We start from the raw sequence: 11,188 nt of genomic DNA on the forward strand, positions 1-11,188 counted from the left end.
GAGAAAGAAGAGAGATATTAAGTCTCATGAACTCAAGGCCTTTGATTCAAAGATTCTCCCAATAAAGATTGAGAACCAATGGCTGTTGCCCTTCAAACATCTTCCGTGGAAGGAGGAAAGAGTGGGTGAGCACTGAGAAAAGCATATGAAAACCCACTTCGTGCCTTCTGAGGAGTGGGCAGAAGTCGTTCCATTGCTGTGACCTAATTAAAGTCATGGGATAATTTTGTTTTTCATTTGTCATTGAATTATAGTTGACACACAATGTTACATTAGTTTCAGGTGTACCATATAAAGAGCCAGCCACTCGATACATTATGCTGTGCTCACCACAACTGTAGCTACTTTCTTTCACCATACACCACCACTACAATCTCATTTACCATATTCCCTACATTGCACCTTCAATTTGTCCTGGGACCATCTTTACCCAAGAGACCTCCCCTGCACGGCACAATTTTTTTGGGGTAATCTCATTCTAAATATTTGGCCTATGTTTCTATTGTTTGCTTCTTCCTACTGGCTTTTGAAAATACTGAAGGCAGGAAATATTTCCATTGCCCCTAAAATGGAGGTGCTAAAGATAACAGTCAGATGCTGGGATATGAAATGAAGGCAAATGTGGTGGTCTTATAAGAAGTTCCACCCAAACCTTGGTGAGAATAGGAAACATTTCTACTCCACAAGCCAGGACACTCATCTTGCAACCAGACAGCCTGAATTTCTTAGTCTTCAATTGATGATAATACAAACATAGTGCCAACATTTGCTTTTATCGTTTTTTTTTGAGACATTTAAATTCCTTCTCAGGTGGCACACTCATTTTCCTATTATTGACTGTTTAATGTGTGTTTAAATTTGAAAATGGCGTTCACTATGATGTGATGTTATGTCTTTTAAGTAGTCAAATTTTTGATGCATTCAAGTTGGCAGAAATCAAAAGGCAGAAATTGTCTTTTAAGATGCATGAATCACAAAATGTCTCTCTGGTCAAGTCCAGTGAAAAGACCCATTGTCAGGGAAGTCTTCATTCACCATGTTCCCATGCATTCACATGAACCCAGCCCTGTGGCCTCAGTACTCATAGCACACGCAGGGTATCAGGGGACCACTCTGGCTCTGTTACACACTGGAGCCCAATCTGTGTTGTGATGGTGCAGGAATGATGGTAGACCCTCTGTGGGAGGGCGGGTGAAGGTCAGGCAGATGCCTCTTGGCCAATGCACCCAGTGAGCTCCCCAGGGCTGGCCATGGTGCTAGAAGTAAGAGAAGGAGAATTTTCAAGACTTCAGTGACAAAGGAATAGGGAGTTAGTCCTTTCGAGCCCTTTTCAAATTTGACTAAAAGCACATTTCCACTGAAATTGAGAGAAGCTGAAGCACTGAATTAGAATAAAAGCCTATTGGGAATCAGGATGTATTCTGGAAAATGTTCCTTCCTAAGTTTCAGGAGGTTGGTTTGCTAAGGTTGCCATAACAAAATACCATGGTCGGTGGGGGGGGGGGGGTGGGGGGGCAGGGCTTAAACAACAGAAATTTATTTTCTCACTCTTCTGGAGGCTGGAGGTCAAAGATAAAGGTTCCAGGAGGGTTTGTTTCCCTTGAATCCTCTCTCCTTGGCTTGCAGATGGTCACCTTCCTCACATGGCCTTTTTCTGAGTGTGTGCATACCTTGTGTCTCTTCCCCTTCTTCTAAGGACACCAGTCCTATTGAATCAGGGCCCCACCCATTTGGCCTCAGGTAACCTTCATTACTTAAAGAACCTCCTACAAATACAGTCACAATGGGGGTTAGGACTTCAACATAGGAACTTGGGGGTATATACTTCAGTCAGAACAAGCCCTAAGTGTAAAACAGTTTTTAGTGGCAGTACTACTAATGCAGTGTTAGAGTTGGACTAGAGAATGGTATGGGTGTGTCTGAGAATCCCCACACCCTTGCTAAAATCCATTCAGACAGACCCTGGAGGATGAGGTAGCAGACCCTGCAGAGCTTAAAGGGCATGATACAGGAAGGTGCTTCAGATGCAAATGTGTTCTCACACCATGTAACCTCCTCAAGACAGAAATGGGTGGTCACAGGCACCAAGTTACAAGTGTACTCTACATTTGAAGTATAAGGGTGGGCAGATCTTTCTCAAGTGTCCAACAGTAATAGAAATACAGAAAATATATGAATGATGGAAAATTTGAGGCTGTTTGGTAAGCAATGCATTCTCTTCCTTTGGTGCAATGTGTAAAAATCCATATGTTACGACCCAAGATTCCACATGTATTTCCAGAGAAGGTTGTACACAGGTGTATCAGAAGCATGTGCAAGATGTTTATAGAAGAACTGTGTTGAAGAGAGAGAGACAGAATATTTTAAAGAACCCCAGTCCCCAAATTCCATTTACACGAAATAGGTATATGATATGTGATATCTTCACAATGTGGAAAACACATGTGATAGAAACAATTGTAAATGCTATTGCTGGGTCATAGGGTAGGTCTATTTTTAATTTTTTGAGGAACCTCCACGCTGTTTTCCCGAGTGGCTGCACTAATTTGCATTCCCACCAACAGTGCAAGAGGGTTACCCAAGGGATACAGGAATACTGATGCACAGGGGCATTTGTACCCCAATGTTTATAGCAGCACTCTCAACAATAGCCAAATTGTGGAAAGAGCCTAAATGTCCATCAACTGATGAATGGATAAAGAAATTGTGGTTTATATACAAAAGGGAGTACTACATGGCAATGAGAAAGAATGAAATATGGCCCTTTGTAGCAACATGGATGGAACTGGAGAGTGTGATGCTAAGTGAAATAAGCCATACAGAGAAAGACAGATACCATATGATTTCACTCTTATGTGGATCCTGAGAAACTTAACAGAAACCCATGGGGGAGGGGAAGAAAAAAAAAGAGGTTAGAGTGGAAGAGAGCCAAAGCATAAGAGACTCTTAAAAACTGAGAACAAACTGAGGGTTGATGGGGGTGGGAGGGAGGGGAGGGTGAGTGATGAGTATTGAGGAGGGCACCTTTTGGGATGAGCACTGGGTGTTGTATGGAAACCAATTTGACAATAAACTTCATATATTGAAAAAAATTAAAAAAAGAAACAATTGTAAATGAAAAACAACTTACTGAAGATGGCATACAAAGCAATTCTATTTTTCTAAAGCACCCAAACAAGCAAAAGTAAATAATATATTGTCTGAGGAAACACATATTTGTGGCAAATACCAAAGAAAGAAAAAAAATGTTAAACATAAAATTCGAAGGAGCTGTACTTCTGAGAAGAGATGTGGAGAGAGACAGGTTATGGGGTAAAGCATGTGGGAATATTTAATGATATAAAAAACATTCTAGTTCCTAATTTGGGAGTTGAATTCCCAGGTATTTATTTCTATATCTTTGTTTATACTGTGTATATATATGCATGTAATATCATATATATACTATTTTAGCTAGCTGCTGAACACATATTACACTTAGAAAAAAATAGAAAAGGAAAATGCCAAAGCTGATGAACATTGTTAGCATCCATTTTCTTTTTCAATATACTATATTTTAGAGCAGTTTTAAGTTCACAGCAAAATTGAACACAGGTACAGAGGTTTCCCATGTACCTCCTGTGCTCATACAAATACAGTCTCCCCACTATCCACAATTCACACCATCATACAATTAATGAACTCAGACTTGCCCATCTTTATCCCTCCAAATCCATACTTGGGGTTCACTCTTGGTGTTGTATAGTTTATGGGTTTTTAATGCATAATTTATCCTTTACTTATCCACCGTTATAGTATCACAGAGTAGTTTCACTGCTCTCAAAGGCCTCTCTGCTACACTTATTCATCCGCCCCTCCCCCCAAACTTTGAGAACTACTGATATTTTTCTTGTCTCTATAGTTTTGCCTTTTTTTAGAATGTTGCACAGTTGGAATCATGCAGTATACAGTCTTTCCTGATTGGTTTCCTTTACTTAGTAATATGCATTTCAATTTCCTCCATGTATTTTCATATCAGCTGTCATATAAGGAGCCTTCTGAAAGCTGAGTCGTGCTGCAGGTCACTAGTTCTGGGTGACACTTCTGAACCCCAAGGATGAAGAGTTTCTACAATTTCCTTTGGAGACAAACAGGTTACCATGCAAGGAATGAGAATGGACTTAGCCCTGGGATTTTTACTGAGAACATGGTCTGCCTGAAGGAAATATACCTTCACAGTTCTCAGAAGGTATAATGTTATATCCACAATCCTATACTCACTTAAGCTATTTATTGAAAATTATCCCCCAAAAAGGCATTAGTTGGAAATGCAAAGACTGAAAGTTTATCACTAAAAGAAAATTTTTTTTTCAATTTGTTTCAGAATGGACTCATTGTAAATGAATGGGGAATCAAAGCAGTATCAGCACCACCAAGGTAATGGAAGGATGTTAGTGAGTCCTGTGCTCCAGGCTAGGAAAGCAACTAGTTCAAATGAAAATAGGAATGAGAGATGTTGCATAGGGCACCTTCAACGAGAAAAGATTTTCCTTATTCATGTCATGGTTACTAAGCAGAGTCAATGTCATGGTTACTCATCAGAGGGATAATGGAATGGTATGATATATTATTACAATAATATTACACTATGCCACTCTTTCATCCCTTTCTTACTTTTCTCCCAGATTACTTTTAAGTATCTTCTGTTTTAAGCTACACATATTTGGTCGCCAAAATTTTACACATTGGTTCAGTTCAGATATGTTCACCAAATTCATATTGAACTCTGTACTGGGTGATATTTTCTCAGGTAAACAGCGTAAGGTAAGTAGGATTGTTGGGGAATGATGCAGGGAAAGATGATTGCTCTTGTGAGGGATGAATGATTCCCTCAGTGGCAAGAGACATGTTGTATTACTTCTTGTGGTAGAGAATGAGGTTTCAAACTTCTATAGCAAACATAACACGTACTACTCCCTATAACATGTCCACAATAAGCATGTGCATGTTAAGATCATGACCTTTCAGAAGGGGGGATGTCAGTGTTATTTACAATAGTCAGGTTTGCTTATACATTCAAAACTTTTCCAATCCTAGTAACAATGGCCTTAGTGTCCATCTCTGGTATCTATGTATCTATGTATCTATGTATCTATCTATCTATCATCTATCATCTATCTGGCTAAGGCTAAAGGAGAGACATAAGGGCAGAGCTTTGCAGGACACCAGACTATCCTTGGAATCCTGACACCTCCACACAATTATTTTAAAGGAACAGCTAAACACACATTCTCCATCATATTTTCCCAAAGGGAATATCTCGAAGGATGTTGTCCCTTTGCCTTCAAGTGTGCCTCTGTGAGTCCAGGGAGTGAGAGGTGAGAAGTGAAGAGAATGGGTCCGAGATGTCCTGACTTTCCTCCAGAAGGAGTCTGCTCAGAGGTCAACTCTTCAGATGATGAAGTCTGTAAGGATTTTCTTCAGGATGGTCTTGGTGTCCTTGGCAACTATTTCAAGGAAGCATCTGTGTTTCCACTCTCTTAAGTAGTTGATAATAGTGTAACTTAAGAGTGGGATGTAGCTAAGAATTGAATATAGGTAAGACACTATATTATAATTCATGCAAAAAAAAATTCCCAGTCCCTGGTGAGGACAATGTGCAGACCTTGAGACTTATAACGGCCTTGTACTCCCCTGTGGATTTCCCCATACTCTAGACCACCTGCTGGAAAGAATCATCATTCACACCAAAGAGCCAGTGGTAGGCATTCAGACACACCCAGATCATCTGCATTCTAGATGCCAAGGATGTTCTGAAAGACTTGGAGGCTCTTTCCTCCTGCGACGTGGTTGTTTTGCCATTAGTGACCTTCTCACAGGTGTATGGAAGGTTCAGGCTGGTCCAGATATATAGAGCCTCTTTCCCAGGCATTGACTGGTTTTGGCAAACTTTATGAGATTCATGCTAAACTGTTCAGATGCAATGATGTTGAAGAGGTCATACTGACTAATCTGCATCTCTAGATAGTTCTCCAGGTTTTGGGTGGCAGCCTCTGTGACAGGAAGGTTCCCATAACACCACACTGGGGATGTGGGAGAAAGAATAGCAAGTGGGAATATGGGTGGTCCTCACCACCCTCCATGGAAGTCTTCCTCCTCATGCCCAATTTCACATGGTGCATTGATGAAGGAGGATGTGCCTTTGCCAGTGTCCTTACTCTCAGGAATGCTCACTGGGGCACTGGATGCTGTATTCAGAGACCCCTTGACCACAGGGGCCATCTTCAGCAAATTTTCTCCTCCCCAAACCTTTTCAATGTGCATGGTACCCACTTTAGATAAGTCATTCCAGCCCATATGGTACAGCATAGCAGAGGTGAAGGATACAGATAATAAGGTATGAAGGGATGGGGCGGGCTGTGTCATGTCGCTGAGTAGAGGAGTAACCTGCAGAAATAGGAAGAGCAGGGGAGTTAGAAGGGCTAGGTGCAGAGGGTGGCAGAGGAATCATCAGATTTGGTATCCCAAACTGAGGGCTTCATATCCACACCAAACTCACTGCAAAGGCATTTAGATTAGAAACGGCAAGTTTTTGCAAAGATGTTTGATAGTTTGTCAAAAATTTAAACATACTATTCAACCATAGAAAATGAGGGAATCCTACAATTTGTGACAACATGGATGGACATCGAAAGCATCATGCTAAGTGAATTTAAATCGGACACACACTTAAATACTGCATGACTTAAGTGTGTGTGGAATCTAAAAGTGAAATGAAATAAATTTATAGAAAAAGAGAACAGACTTGTGGAAGGGTGGTGGAGGCAGACGGTAAGGGGAGGGGCAGTTGGAGGATGTGGTCAAAAGGTACAAGACTTCAGTTATAAGTAAGTACTAGGGATGTAATGCACAACCTGCTGACTGTAGATAACACTGATGTATGATTTATAGGAAAGTTGTTAAGGGAATAAATCCTAAGAGTTCTCAGGAGAAGAAGTTTTTCTCTTTTCTCTTATTTATTTTCTTTTTATGGTATTTTTATGAGATGATGGGTATTAGCTGAACCTATTATGGTAATCATTTCATAACATACGTAAATCACATCAAATGCTGTATGCTTTAAACTCATACAGTGATGTATGTCAATTATTTTCAATAAAACTGATAATTTAAACAGAATCACCAAATGACCCAGCAATCACACTCTAGATATATACCTAAGAGGGATGCAAACATACATTTACATAAAACCTGCATGTAAATGTTCATAGCAGCATTATTTATAATAGCCCTCAGGTGGATTTAACACAGTTGTTCACCAACTGTTCAACAGATAAACAGAAGTACTCTATCCATACAAGAGATCAATATTGGGCAAGAAAAAGAAATACAGTACTGACATCTGTCACAACGTGGGTGAACCCCAAAACATTATGCTTAGTGAAAGAGGACAGCCCACTGAACCATGTATTGTGTGATTATATTCATATGAAATGTCCAGAAGAGACAAATCTGTAGACACAGAAAGTATGTTGGGGATTTCCTACATCTGAAGGGCAAATGGTATGAGGGAAGAGGTGGCAGTCAAGAGGTACAGGATATCTTTTGGATAATAAAAATGTTCTAAATTTGATTATGATGTGTGTACAACTTTCTGAATATATAAAAGCTACTGAAAACTTTAAAGGAGCGAGTTGTAGAAGGTTTAAATTATATCCCAATAAAGTTATTAAAAAAGAAAGCAGCAGAGGTGCTCATTCAGGAGATGTGCACATTTTAGAGGCTGAGAGGGGATGGTTGAGGAATGTTCTGCAACTGTGGTGCCAGTAGTCAGCACCAAAGCAGGTTATACACGTCAGTGCACTTGAGTCGCACAGCATCATGAGGGTTGCTCAGTCAGGAGCTATGAGGTGTAGGTACTCCTCAGCCCTAACTGAATGAATAGAATGTCCTGCTAGGGATGACTGTAGGGCAGGAGCAAGCTTTTACCAACTCTCCATCTCCTTCAATCCTGAGGACCCATACATCCTCACTGCATATGTCTCCAGAGTCAAGAATAATTTATTTTTAACAGCATTGAAAAATGCATTTTCTTTCTTCTCAAGGCATTTTACGTATCTTTCACCACTGTATACCTAAGGAATCCCTGTCCCTCATTCACTTCAACATCTAAGTTACAGAACTTTCCAAGTTCATATATATTTGTTTATTCATTTTTGAGAGACAGAGAGAGTTGGGGTGGTGTAGAGAGAGAGGGACAGAGGATCCAAAGTAGGCTCTCTGCTGACAGTAGAAAGCCCTATGCAGAGCTTGAACTCATGAGCTGTGAGGGCATGACCTGAGTTGAAGTCAGACATTTAACTGACTGAGCCATCCAGGCACCCCTCCTACAGATATTTTAAAGTCAGCACTTATATTTGTTCATATTTGTCACTTGTGATCATTATTATAAATATTTAAATTCTGTGAACTTTTGTAAGCTGAGCGGTGTGGTAAGATTGCAAACATTTTATAAGGCAAGATTGGGAAAAAAATTGGTTGGCATTAGCTACTGGACTAATTATTACTAGTGGTAATAATTGGTAACTAGGTATTACTAGTATTACCTAGTAGACTCTCCTCCTGAGGGCTACACACACTGTGCTGGCTGGTGGGCTTTAATAATCCTTAATCCACTGTGCTGGATGCTTAGATGCTCCTTCAGGGGACGTGGGTCCACTTATTGCTATCAACTGCCATTTGTTCCTCCCTGGATTCATTCTTCCCAATTTGGAGAGAGGATGGAAATCACTATCTTACCTCACCTCCCATACTCACTTCACATTAAAGAAAACTCACTGATTTGCAAGTTTGAGGGAAAATCTCCACTTCTCAGAAGATGTTGCAGGGAATTTGACCCCCATGGAGAGATAGAGATACCTAATGAAATGACTGGGAGATGTTGGGACGTCAGAGGGAGGGAAACTGATTGAAATATGATACAATCACCATCCCATATGCTTGGGGACCAGGATCTCATGAGGTTTGTACTCAAAAAGTCTTCAAGGTCCCCCACCAGGGGTCCCTGTGAGAAACTTGAGATGCAATAGGTCAGCTAGGAAGGTACCTCTTTCTGCAGGAAACAGAGGTTCCCTGAGCTTGTTGAGGGGTAAACGACATGGTAGTGAGCCAGAGCACACATGGACAAAGTTGGCTAGAAGCCAGAAAGACAGAGCCTTGGCCTGAGTCAGTTTGAGGGAACATTCTGTAATAAGAATACATAAGAATAGCCCTCCCTTGACCTTGCAACCAAAGCCTTCTCTAAGACCTTTCTTGACCATTCCAAGCAATAGATCTGGTCTTGTTTATGGGGGATGTAGAGGTTCATAGAAGACTCAACTCCCATCCTGGCTCCAGGGAGACAATCTCTTGGGTGAGTTCCAGACTCACTGACTTGGTTGTACAAAGGGATTTCCTCTGACTCTAGGCATGCAAAGTATTCTGCTTGCCTATAAGTTTGCCTCTAGTATGGGATGAGGGAGGCTTGATGTCCTTATCAGCGATTCTGTAGGACCCAGTCCAGCCAGAACACAGGAACTGGGCTGGAGCCCTTGAATCCTTTTCCTGATTTGTCTAAATCCCACCATAACCTCCACATGTACCCATCTCACCTTGACTTCTCTGCTAGATAAGTTGAAGAAAAAACACTATCTCTTCAAAAGGTTAATGCCCCAGAAAGTATTGTTTCATCCATTGTTAGATGACTAGTATCATAAAAATACACGTGCAGGTCTTGGCGCTTACAATAAATAATTCACAGGAGTCTTTGTCTGATGCCTTTAGTGCCCAGCAGGTAGGAGAAACGTTTCTGTTAAATGAATGGAGCACAATATGCCATTGTATACCCTTCTTAGTGGTTGACAGATAAATTAACTTTCCTTCCTAAATTTGTCACATGAAATTCTAAATCTGGCTCATCTACATCCTTTTGGGAAGCAAGTAGTGGCTGGGGCAAAGTATAAACCCCTGCCCAGAGTGTGTGGCAGGTGAGAACAAAACTATGCTTTTCCAGACAATTTCTGTGACCATATCATACCCAACCATAGACTTTGCCCATGTCTACTCACCTTAGCATCTGTGCTGGGCCCTATTGGATGGGGTGACTGAGGCTCTGAAGCTCCAGCCACAGTTCTCTTTCTCCCACTACCTATTCATCTTTTACCTGCCCTGCACCTGGTGCCTCTGCATGGGACCAACTCAAGGTCCTTTAAGGCAGTAGTGTGACCATGTGTCTCTGCTAGGCCAGGGTGGGACAAGGGTAACTCTATGAGAGGTTGCAGGGTCTTTCAGGAGTGGTCAGTGTGCAAGTGTTGGTGTGTGTGAGTCTGTAGGACATTGAGGCTCAGAATCCAGACCCAGAAGTTGATGAGAGGCTATGAGAGATTAGCATGGGATGCTGGTGACCCTCTAAGCTCCCTTCTTGCAGATCATACCCATATTAAACTTCTTGTCTACCCTCTCTGAAGAGGGGCTGAGAGTCTTTCTGAGTAAAGAAACATAGGTCTTTATGGAAGGAGCTCAGGAAACAGATTCAAGTAGAGAGGTCACTTGTGCTTATAGGGAGAACCAGACCCTGTAAGCAAGCAGATCTTTCAAAGACTTGAATGAGACCAACAGTAAGAGATGCATTCCACATAGTAACTAAATACACACTCAACACACATGTTTACATACACATGTATACACCTGAAGAAAGATTTCGCCAACAATTTGCCTATCCTCCATTTTGATCTACTGTATTATATTCAGTAGGTAATTTTTTTGAACTCTTGTTAGAATGCATCAAATGGGTTTCATGACCTAGGAAGCACAATGAAAAACACTCACTAGTGAATTTCCCATGCATGATCCAATATAGGTCATTCCATGCCCAATTATCTTGAGCCATGAAACCAGGATTGGTCTTGGAACAGACTAGAAATCTGAGGCACCAAGGACTTTTGTGAGCTTGAGCCCAATGTAAAAATCCCCACATTTCCCACCATTTTATCATCATAGGGAATGGGTGAGGAAAAAATCAACATATTGATTTACTCTAGGAAATTATAATAAACATCTGCATCATTAATGAGCATGAAGCTCAAAAGGACATGGTTTCAGGAGTCAGTATTTGAAAAGCCCACATTATTAACATCATATGTAAAGGATGGAGCTGGTGTCCAGCAGTAGG

At 41.0% G+C, this 11,188-nt stretch overlaps 1 pseudogene; it reads right to left on the reverse strand.

Moving 5' to 3' along the window:
- Window positions 1-5,692: 5,692 nt before the first annotated feature.
- On the reverse strand, window positions 5,693-6,426 carry LOC106970261 (immunity-related GTPase family M protein-like; annotated as a pseudogene).
- Between the last annotated feature and the right edge of the window lie 4,762 nt (window positions 6,427-11,188).

Source organism: Acinonyx jubatus, chromosome A1 (assembly GCF_027475565.1).
Source record: "Acinonyx jubatus isolate Ajub_Pintada_27869175 chromosome A1, VMU_Ajub_asm_v1.0, whole genome shotgun sequence".
Lineage (NCBI taxonomy): Eukaryota > Metazoa > Chordata > Mammalia > Carnivora > Felidae > Acinonyx > Acinonyx jubatus.